Below are 11,907 nucleotides of genomic sequence, written 5' to 3'. Positions count from 1 at the left end.
CTTTCCTTCAGGACCCACTGATGATCTGGAGTTTTGACCAGAAGCTAAGACTGGCAGCTCTTGGACTAAATTCAGTGGATAGACAGAGCTGATGTCTATACTCCCTGCACCAAACTGATGGTCAGAATATTGAAGTACTTCATGGTAAACAGTCTCATAGTAATTGTGCTATATGTTACAATTAGCTAATATAAATTTTTAACATAAACTCACTGGTTTGTACTAACAGTTTTAGGATATAGAAAATGGGCATTCTGTTGTGACATTTGAGAAACATTGATGACATAGTTTGGCCTGTGTTACCGAAGGGACTGTGGCTAACAAAACACAAATTGCTTTAGGAGAATCACTAGCTTACAATAATTTTGTTAGCACATTGGAAGAAATTAAAGTTTCATACATTAAATATTTGAAAACTTAAAACTCCCAAAAATGTTATCAAAGTGAGAATAAAGCAATAAAAAAGACTTAGAAGATAGTATTGGAATTTTTAGCACTATATAATAAAATATATTTAAACATTTTCACAAAAGTATTTACTAGAACTTTTAAAGGAATAATATTGATATGGACATGGGTACTATGGACCTGTTTGTTACAAAACATAGGTGTACCACAATGAGAAAACATAATCAAGGCAATACATTTTAAATCATCCTCAAAGAAGCTTCATTTGCTTCACATAAAAGTGTTTTAATATTTTGCTTACTCTTACCATCTGCAACAGCATGGATGGACCTAGAGGGTATTCTGCTAAGTGAAATAAGTCAGAGAAAGACCAATACCATATGATTTCACTTATATGTGGAATCTAAAGAACAATATAAATGAACAAACAAAACAGAAACAGGCTCTTAGCTACAGAGAACAGACTAATGGTTAATAGAGGGGAGGGGACTTGGGGGACTGGGTGAAAAAGGTGAAGGGATTAATTAATAATTACAGAATAGTCATGGGGATATAAAGTAACAAAATAGTCATGGGGGTAAAAAGTAACAAAATAGTCATGGGGTATAAAGTACAGCTTAGGGAGTAGAGGCAGTAATATTGTAATAACTATGTATGGTGCCAGGTGGGTACTGGAAATAGTGAGGGAAGAAGCACATTGTAAAGTATGTGATTGTCTCACCATTATGCTGTACACCTGAAATGAATATAAAATAATACTGAATGTAAACTGTAATTGAAAAAAATAAAAAAATTGCTTAAAATACAAATGTCAAGATTTTGAAGATAATGGTTTTTGTTGAGCTTATGGCAGTTGGAATCACATTGAATACAATGTATTGAACTTTGGAGGGCCAAAAATATTATATTTCATTGAAAAATATTTCCACAATATTTTCATTGAGATTTTACAACAATTTTTAAAAAGTTATTGGATTTTGTACAAAAATGCCATTGTAATGCTAGAAAGAATCTGGAGTTTTAGCCAAAAGTTTGGGAAAAAAATTGAAGGTTTGAATTTGCCACTAAGTTATCAAATTTAATTAATTTTAGATAAAGCAATAGTAGTATAAGATCTAAGTCAAGTAATTAATATTTTTCTCAATAAACTATTTATTGTCACATAGCAAATATTAACTGTGTCCTGGCTGGTGTGGCTCAGTTGGTTGGAGCATTGTCCCGAAGGGTCATGGATTTGATTTCCAGTCAGGGCACATACCCAGGTTGCAGGTTTGATCCTTGGTTGGGGCGTTTAAGGGAGGCAATTGATTGATTTTTCTTCCTCTCCATCTCACTTCCTCCTTCCTCTCTAAAATCAGTGGAAATGTCCTTAGGTGAGGATTTAAAAAAAAAAAATCAGCTGCAATTTAAATAATGAAAAGTGAATCTTGATGGACAGCTTGAAGTGCTGGAGCTGTGAAAGCAGTTTGGGCCCTAGCAGGTTTGCTCAGTGGTTAGATCGTGGGCCCACCAACTGTAGGGTTGAGGGTTCAATTCCATCAAGGGCACGTACTCCTGATGTGGTGTGTGTGTGTGTGTGTGTGTGTGTGTGTGTGTGTGTGTGTGTAAGAGAGAGAGAGAGAGAGAGAGAGAGAGAGAGAGAAGGAGGCAGGGAGGGAGGGAGGGAGGGAAGGAGAGAGAATTGTCAATTTGATTTTAAACATACAGAGTTTGATTTGCTAGCAATTGATCAAACAGGAGAGATCTCATAAGCAGACCTGGTACTTAGAGATGAGTTAGGCTTAGAAGAGTGTGAAGTTATCATCTATAAGAGTAGATGTGATTTCCAAGGGAGAAAATAGAGAAAGAAACCAGGTTTAAGGGAAGACCCTGGGAGTGAGGGAGTCACCCATGTCTAAGGGTGGGAAGGAGGAGAAGCAGTCAGGAAACAGGACACTCAGTGGTTCAAGAAGTAGATGATTGCCCAGCTGGCATGGCTCAGTGGTTGAGCGTTGACCTATGAACCAGGAGGTCACAGTATGATTCCCGGTCAGGGCATATGCCCTCGTTGCAGGCTTGATCCCCAGTGTGGGGCTTACGGGAGGTAGCCAATCAATGATTCTCTCTCATCATTGATTTTGCTATCTCTCTCTCCCTCTCCCTTCCTCTCTGAAATCAACAAAAAAATATTTTTTAAAAAAGAAGTAGATGGTTGAATTAAGTAGATTATTCCTTTGGTAAGCTTTGTGGCATACTGGTTAGGATGAAAGTTTGTATGTTGCTGCAGAAATTCCAAAAATCAATATCATAAACCAGATGAAGTTCAGGTGACAGCATATCTTATTGCTTCACTCCCCTAGGGGTGGTGCTGTGATCCAGAGAATCCAGTATGGCTCATCACCATTCTTCAGTTGGGCATGCCTTTCCTTTTAATGCAGAACCTGAAAGTTAAACACATTACTTCTGCTCATGTCCCATTTATTGGCTACAACCTAGTCTATGACCACACATTTGAAATGAGGCTCAGAAATGTAGTTTTATTATGGAAAGTTATGTGCTGGCTAAAAATCACAATTACCCTGGAGGAAGGGAGAGGAGGGAATACGGTAAACTTCTGGGCTTGGACAAAGATGAAGAGTAAGGAGCAATGGAAATATAATTGGAGAAGCCAGGCTTCATCATGGTTGTTAATATTGTTAACCTAAAAACAAAAGGCCTTTCAAAGCGGGAGGCAAACAGCATTTATTTAGATCAATAAGAATAGCTTTTCGGGCACACTGATTCAGGCAAAGCCCAAATAGTGTTCCAACTAGGAGACAAAGGCATTGGATATTTATGAGAAGGGGAAGGGGAACAATTACTCAACAGAAGGAAGGCATTTCTGTTGGTGCAGTTTAATTAACAGTGATATTAATTCTAAACAATATTTTAAATTTTCAGTCCAGTAGTTATATCAGTCTACTTTTTTGTGATCTTTGTAAAAAATTTTTTTGCAAGGTTGCTTAGGCTCAGTCCAAAGGTTATTTTGCCCTGTTTTAAAACATTCCAGTGATTTGAGGTATGTCATGCAAGGCAGTTCCTCTGGCATGGCAGCTCTGGCTGCATTTTAAAGTGACTCTGTATATATTGTTTCAATATATAGCAGATGTATGCTGAACTGGGCAGACCAGGGAAAATGGCTCTCAGCAGATATAGGCCTTCTATGTTTTTGAGGCAGAAGCTCTTCAGAAGGAAGGGAAGGAGGGTAGGAAAAGGAAGGCATGCAGGAGTTGGCCTGACTCCCAGGGAAGAATTCAGGAGGCTTTTTCCACTTTGGGGATCAGAGATCAGAGAATGCCCAAGAGACACCCAAGGCATGACTGCTCGGGTCAGCAAGGGTACCTGAGAAACAGCACCAGTAGAATATCTATCTGTCTATCACTTATCTAGCTGTTGATAGAGCAAGGAATTAGCGTATATGATCCATAAGGTGGGCAAGCAGACTAGAAATTCTTGGATGGAGGAAGGAGGCAGTCCACAGGAAGTATTTATTCTCCCTCAGGGAAACCTCAGTTCTGCTCTTAGGGCTTTCAGCTGATTGGATGAGGCTCACTCACATTATTGAAAATGATCGTTTAAAATTAAAGTAACTGACTGTAGATGTTAACTACATCTACAAAATACCTTCACAGCAGCACCTAGATGAGTGTTTGAACAACTGGGTACTCCATCCTAACCTAGTTGACACATAAAACTCACTGTTATACTGCTTAACCCAAATTCCAAAGCCTGGGCATAGGATGTTGACATCACCTGATACAAGTCTAGGAATAAGATGTTGGATCTGAGAGGTACCAAACAGATTTTATTTTCTCTTTTCTGTGTTGGAACTGCTTTTTTAATTTTAATTTATTTTTTAATGCCATTTTTGGTTACATCTTCTGATCTTTTTGTCAAGTTAAAAAAAGAGTACATAAAGTTTAATAAAACAAAATCCTTATTCTACCAAATAGAATCAACATTGCTAACAGATCACTTACAGACAAGGTTTGGTGCTTAAACGTACTTAAGAACTCCTTGTATTAATTTCTTCACTTCCCTGGATCCATCAGGATTCTCTCAATTGTACATGACAAAACAACAACAAAAACCCAAACAAAACAAACATCCCTGGCTGGTGTGCGCAGTGGTTAGAGCGTTGGCCAGTGCACCAGAGGGTCTCGAGTTTGATTTCTGGTCAAGGGCACGTACCTGGGTTGCAGGTTCAATCCCCAGTCCCAGTGAGGTGCCTGCATGAGGCAACCAATTGATGTGTCTCTCTCACATTGATGTTTTTTTCTCTCTTTCCCCCTCCCTCCCACTCTCTTAAAAAAAAATAAATGGAAAAAATATTCTGGGGTGAGGATTAAAACAAAACAAACAAAAAAACAATAGTTTGAATAGGTTTGAGGAAAAAAAAACTCTGGAATTATTTAGCTCACATAGATCTAAACAAAGATTGATCTAATTTTCTAAGGGCTTAGAAGATGTCAGACCCAATTTCTCTCCATCTATTTTCTGCTGTCTTTTGAATACAGGCCCCTCCTCAGAGTGACCTTCAAAAGTCCCAGGCTTCATAGTTTAAAGTCTAGCAGAAGGAGAGCTTTTGTCCTCCACACAGTTCTTACGAAAGCCCCGGAATTGAGTTTAATCAAATTGACTTAGGCCAAGTGTTCGTTCCTGAACCATCACTGTGACCATAGGGGACAGAACAAATTGGCCATTAGTCTCATCCAAATCACGTGGATTGAGAATGTCCCAGGGGAGGTTGTATCTATGATGGAAAAATCAGGCTGCTACTTACAGAAGAGAGAGGAATGAATGCTGGGTGGCCAAAAAGAATGCATCCTCCCCTCCCGCCACACACACACACACCTGTCTGCAGCTTGCCACTGTGGAAAGAACATTGGATATAGAGTCCAACAGGCTCCCATTCCCATTCTGTTCCCATTCTGGCTCAAATATTTAATAGTCAACTTGATCTATTTAAAATATCTGAGTTTCAGTTTTTTGTTTGTTTTTTTTTCAAATTAAAGAGTCACATTTATTGCAATCCGGGACTATGAGGGGCCATTCCCCAAATCTCATAGTAGTAAGATGGTCGAAAAACTAGACTTATATAGGCAAAGATCACAAAGGTATTGATTACATCCCAAGGTTTGGAATGAGGAACCTGGTTTGCAAAAAAAGCAGTTTACAGAAGCAGAAGCAGCATGTTATCTAAATTACAGTTTTGGGTCTCGGGGTCACTGAATTGACAGAAACACATTATCTAGAGCCCTCGGGTCTGGAATGAGGAACCTGGTCAGACTTAAGCATGTTATCTCAATTACAGTTTTTGGGTCTCCGGAACACTGAGTCAACAGGGACACGTTAACTGGAGCCCTCTGACCTTGGGATAACTGTGCTGTCCTTCCCAGGTAAAGGAAAATGTGTTTTCTAAGACCAGTATGACCACAACCAATGGGATATTCACACTACAATCAATAGGGTATTCAATCGAATGGGGGTGATTTATATAATTCAGAAAATCAAAATAACTTTTCTATTATTTTAGCAAACAAATAAGTACAGAAACCAAACAGCAGGGTTAAAGTTAAACTATAGTTTCTACCTGAGATGATTGCTACCATACTTCATTCCCCACTGGTTTTATGTACCTGAGTCAAATCTTGGTGAGTTTCAGTTTTTTAATCTGTCAAAGAGAGGTGATGATATGCAGTTGTGGTGAAGATTAAGTGAAATGACCCATGTGAAAGCACCTTCGGAAAATGCCTGGTCTGGAAAGTCTAATGTTTGCTACTTTCCTTTTTGTTATTAACTGAAGCTTCTTTGTAGCATCCAAAGGCAAATTCGCCTTTCTTGCAAGGAAAAGTTACGATAAGAATACGTAATCATTACACTAGCTACCCCTTACTGAGTGTTTCCTGTTACCACTTGTGCTGTTAGGCAGGGCCAACCGCCTGGTATGGCTATGCAGACTGTGCTGCCCAGTTCCCCTAGGGCCAGTCACACAGAATCTAATGAGGATGGCGCCACCTGGGGGTGGCAGTGCAGCAGTCCATGCCCTAATTCATTCCTCACGCTGACACTGAAGAAGGTACTATTAACCCCATTTTACAAAGAACTTTGTAACTTAGGTTAAGGAACTTTGCCAAGGGTCTTTGAGCATCAAATAACATGGACAAATGGAAGCCACACACTTCGGGGACACTTTACTGTGGCATTTATAAAGAAATAATCTCAAGATACAGAATTACAACCTCTTTGGTTAAGTTTATTCCCACGTCTCTCTTTTGTTGTTGTTGCAATGGTAAATGGGAGTTTTTTTAGTTTCTCTTTCTGAGAGTTCATTATTGGTGTGTGAAAATGCTCTGTATTTCCATTTCACGGTAACAACTTCATCAGTGGCTGACCCTCCTGGAAGCCCAGTGGCCGCCAGCCAGCTCCAGGCTGAATGCATCTCTACTTCCTCCAGGGCGGCAGAAGCTGTCCCAGAGCCTCCTCTCCCCTCACTGGTGTGTTGTTGGGCCTAGGAGCCTGCACAGGTGGGTTGCATCCAGCCAGGCTCCCTCAACGGGGGTGGCGGTCAATGCCTTATCATCCTTGGGCTGCAGCAGAATTCCTGAGGGAACCTGGGGTGTCTTTGGCAGTAGAGACGCTGGGGGACATCCAAGAGGGGAGGAAATGCCAGAGGGGTGTCTTTTCTTGAGGCCGCTGGCTTCTCCAGCAAGGAGTCCTTCTCCTTGCGGGGGAGGGGTGGTGGTACCTGGGGGCAGGTACAGGTGGGGGGGGGAGGGTGCACAGGCCCAGCTGCTTTATCTACAGACCGTCCATTGGCTCTCCCTCAGCCCCGTGATTGGCTCTTCTCCACAGCACATGTGGCCCAAGCCTGTGTCCTCATTCCCTCCTCTGGATAATAGGCATCAGTTGCCTTTTCTCTCATTTGAGTGAGATGTAGGGGCATGGGGTGGGGAGGAGAGGGGGTTAGGTCTGTCTGCCCCTTTAAGAGAAGCTCCCAGCTGCAGCTCAGTGAGGGCCAGTGTTTCCCCCTAGGTCGCTTAGCACACTGGCCTGAGATGGTGCTATACCCCAGTGTTGTAAAGCCTTTCCCCTGACCGCTCTCCCCATCTGAGTGTGCTGTCCCCACTCTGGGACTCGCCAAGGGGCCTAGTGAAACTGGGGCGTAGAGGAGATTCCGCCCAGGGTTCCCTGTCCTCCCCTCCACCACACGTCAGTGGCATCTCTCCAAACCCCAGACCTGTCAGCTGTTCCCTGTCTTAGAGTCTGGTGCCCAGGCGCTGGGACCAGGGCTGGCCAAACCGTCCTGCTGGGACCCCTCCATTCTTCTCTTTGCACAATTCTTCTGTACCCGTGCAGTTCCCAGAATTTGCTAACCTTTTCCTGGTCTCTCCCGCCCTCCCCCCCACCATCCCAATCCATACCCTGTACACCTCTGAAGACCCCCTCTCTGCTACACTTCTCTCCTCCTCACCATGGCCAGCACTATGCCCTGGGACTGGTGCACGGGGCTCAGTGAGTGCTGCTGGTGACAAGGTGCCACTGCACTACACAGAGCAAAGGGCCAGGGTAGGGACGCTTCTGGGAAGGGTGCAAGGGCATTCCAGGTGCAGTGTTCGCCTGTGCAAAGGGCGGTAGGGAAATCACAGGAGATATCCCGAGCTCATTTCCTCCCTGGGCTTTAATTACTGGACGTGTATATAGCTCCCGGGAGCAAGGGGAACTCTTGGTGCACGTGACCGAGAAACGTAGGCGGAAAGGAGGGTGATCACTTCTGCTTTTGAATAAGCAAAGAAAGCAGAGAGTGATTTCTGAGGTTTCCCCCCTATAGTTTTGCTTTTATAAGGTGAGAAATTTTAGTCTGTCCCCTGCTTTTCAAAAGAACAAGAAATTCTTAATGTAGTGGCCCTGGGAAATAAAGGGGCAGCTGTGGGACCTTCGCCCCCTGGGGGTGTGGGGCGAGAAGGTCTCAGTACACAGCAGGAAGCTACTGGACAGAAGCTGGGGCCATCGTGATTCCTCTCACCTTCTGCCTAATCGCCACAGCACGTAAGGCTTCTGAACACTTCACCGTGCCTGACGCTGGGCAGGAGCTCCAGTGCATGGTCTCACTTCACCTTCCCACCCAGGAGGTGGTGCAGGTGAGCAAATGCAGACCAGCCGTGAAACGACCAGTCCAGCCCACACAGCCAGGCACCAGGGTGTTGGGGTCCTGAGTCCTGTCCACTCCACTCCACTCCACTCCACTCCACTCCACTCTATTTTCTTTGTTGCTTTGTCCTACTCAGTTAGCCTCCACCTGGATTCTGCCAACAGCCTCCTATCAGGTTGCCTGTTCCTGTTCGCCCTGAGGTGTGGCCACCAACATGCTCTTTATAAAGTCCCTCCCTGGTCTCCATGAGTTTGCACCCAGGGCCCACCCCGCCTGGCTCAGTCTGCTGTTACAGCCACCTGCCTTCAGACTGTCCGCCCAAAGCTTCTCTCGTACCTGCACAGCAGGCCTCTCCCAGGCCAGGGCCTTTGCACAGGCTGCCCCTGCACCTGGAATGCCCTTACTCTTTCTTGTTCATTTGGCAAACCCAAGCCGTTGGTCACCTGCTTGTGAGAGGAGCCCAACAAGACTCCCTAAAGCCACGGCCTCCCTCCTGGATCCTCAGCTGTTTGGGCCACTTTGCTGGTACCAGAGAACCATCTAACTTGTGCGATGACTCGTGTTTAGGTGTCACCACACTTCTTTGACTCCTGCGGAATGCACGCAAGGCTTCACGTTAAAGGAGAATGGAGGTCACCCCGCAGGCAGGAGCCTTTCCTCGTCACAATTACAGAAGTGTAGGAATAAATGTGTGTTGTAATGAAGCCACTAAATGTGTAAAGATTTGTTTGGCAGCGATAGGAAACAAATGCAGGGATAACTACACTGCATTTTTGCCTGATGTGGGTTTAGACTCTAACCTCTCACAAGATGGCATGTCACTGTATTTGCACATCTCTTTTCTTCTCCAGCTGTGAACTTGTCGAGAGTCCGGCCTTGCATCATGTCTCTCTGCCCAGAACAGTGCCTGGCTCAGAAGAAGCGCTCAACTGACCAGCTGACCGATGCTTTTCGATCTTCTTCCTGCACGTCTTTTCTCTGAGCAATGGCAAGATGTTCTCTAGCTTTATTCTGGGTATCCTGGTAGTCCCTAGTTCAGGGCTGAACAGTCATATGTGTTGAGTAGAGACAGGGAAAGGGGGAGAGAGTGACTTTTATCTGGAGCCAGGGGCTGTCACATCCATGTCCCAGGGGACCTCTGCCCTCTGCCTGGTCCACCCTGGCATGGCACACCCCCCCCCTGGATGAAGCAGACCCAGTACTGGCACACTTCTCTTTGATAACATTGCTCGAAGACTCACAGCACTGGGCGAGCAGAGACACAAGCTTTCAGTAAGGCTGCTGGGCCTTAAATCATGCCTCTGATTGGAAGGAAGTGTCCTTGCTGGTGAAAAGCCTCATGTTTGGCTGGAATCTGAAGCTTCAACTACTCTATCCAGCACACGTATTTTTCCTGTGCTCCATGCCAATGGAGATTACTGCTGAGTTTCTAATGCTGCAGGGTGGGCGTGGCCTCCCATAGGATGCTGCAACTATGCCTGAGTTATCCAGTTGTCCTCTCAGTGACAGCTGACCACTTCCTCCCAGGGCTCCTCTGTGTAGCCTGGACCAGCCTTCTGCATGAGACGGGTGTGCTTCCCAACTTGGCTGTTATCCGTAATGTCTCTCAAGGAGCCCAAATGCCTCTCAAGAGGCTTGGGGCCACGTCTGCCACAAGGAGGCGGGCTCCTGCACTTTGTCTAATGTTCCCAAGCTCCCACAGGGCAATGCAAAGCTCACCTTCTAAACAACCACCACCCTGGAGTTTGGTGCCAGAGCCCAGAGCAATCGAGTGGGAGGTCAGATCCTTCCCCTTTGAATAACAACTGGAAGAATAAACTGAAATGTCCATCTCTTGATGATTTGTTTAAGAAATTATGCTACATCTATGGCTGCTTTAGATATAGCGTTGAATGAAAGAAGAATGGATTAGAACCATGTTATATATGTAAAAATAAAAGAACATGCATATATATTCCTTTGTAATGTATCTATTCCCTTAGCTCAGTATTTTTCTTCAAGAAAATCTGGTGGGATACACCAGGAGTTGGCAAAGCTTTCCTTTGAAGGGCTGGGGAGTAAATATTCTAGGCTTTGTGGGCCAGAGGTCTCTACTGCAGCCCCTCAGCTCTGCTGTTGCTGCATGAAAGCCCCACAGACAATCCAGAAGTGATGAGCACGACTGTGTGCCGATAAAACATTATTTACAAAAACAGCTGGTGGGTGGGATTTGTAGTAAACAAAAACGTTGAAGTTTGGAGAGAAAAATACCTAAGAGATAGTTAAGAAGGGACTCAGCACTATAAACCCTTGGCACTTGCCAGGCATGCAGGGCTTCCCTCACTGAAATGAACTAAATCACCTTGTCAGGAGGCATCCACGGCCCAGACTGCTTGAGTCCTCCCCTTCGGCAGGAGTATCAAGGTCATCCCAAGAGAAAGTGGCTGTGGTGGGGGAAGGTTGGAGTATCAATTAGGAAGTCTTGGGCTGCACGTAAAATTTATTGCCACAATTAGCATCTGACAAGAAGTCCCATGGCTGGTTCATTTGGTGGCTGTGCCACAAATCTTGGGTCTTTTCCTCCCGTGGGGCAACTGCAGCATTTTCTCTCCAGTCTGTCCTCACTGCAAGACAGCGACTGCAGTCCCAGGGGCTCACAGACTTGAAAAGACAGCAGAAGAAGAGCCCATCTCTCCCTCTACAGCTTTTTAAAAGAGAAAACCTTTCCCAAAGCCCCTCTGTGGGTACCCCTCTGTGTCTCTTCGGCTGGGATTGTGCCACATGGCTGTGATAAACTAACCCTGGGCAAGGACATGGGATTGCTACGACTGGTTCAATCGAGGCAGGATCTACCAATGAGCGGGGGCAGGGTTCAAGTCGCTGTATACAAGAAGAATAGGGCAATGACTATAAGGGCACACTCAGCTGGGTTTGCTAGAGCTGGCAAATAAGTGGAGTGACTTGACTCTACACCCCAGTACCTCTTCCTCTTGGCAACCCCTAGACAGGCCCAGGATGAACAACTGGAGCCATTCGGGTAGTAGCTCTCTTTAAGAAACACTTTCAGGTGAAGGGGGTGGACCCTTTGAAAGATTTTGGGTTTTGGCTGAGCGGCCATTCTCTTATGGTTAAACTCATGGCATCTCCCTGGCTCTGAACTGGCCAGCAAACTGTTGACAGCCTCCATTTCTGACTGCACTGGACTCTCCTGGTTCCTGCTGCTACTGGGCTAAGTCAGCTTCTGTGACCTGAGCTCCTACAGAACCTCCTGCCCATCTGCTCCTGTTTGTTCTCACCTTACTCATCTACGTGGGGCTGTGGAAAGGATGTTCTTAAAGGGGTTCCTTGCC

General features: G+C 44.9%; 1 long non-coding RNA gene across 1 annotated transcript in view; it reads left to right on the top strand.

Moving 5' to 3' along the window:
* The window catches only part of LOC106697643, an 11,865-nt gene extending 1,379 nt beyond the window's left edge, over window positions 1-10,486 (top strand). Inside the window, exons 2-3 of the long non-coding RNA XR_001348775.2 lie at window positions 12-144; window positions 9,430-10,486. This is a non-coding gene — a long non-coding RNA (uncharacterized LOC106697643). The remainder of the gene's footprint in view (window positions 1-11; window positions 145-9,429) is intronic.
* Window positions 10,487-11,907: the final 1,421 nt, after the last annotated feature.

Source organism: Myotis lucifugus, unplaced genomic scaffold, assembly GCF_000147115.1.
Source record: "Myotis lucifugus unplaced genomic scaffold, Myoluc2.0 scaffold_90, whole genome shotgun sequence".
Taxonomy (NCBI): domain Eukaryota; kingdom Metazoa; phylum Chordata; class Mammalia; order Chiroptera; family Vespertilionidae; genus Myotis; species Myotis lucifugus.
Note: the sequence above shows the minus strand (reverse complement) of the source record. Positions and strands in the feature narration are given on the sequence as shown.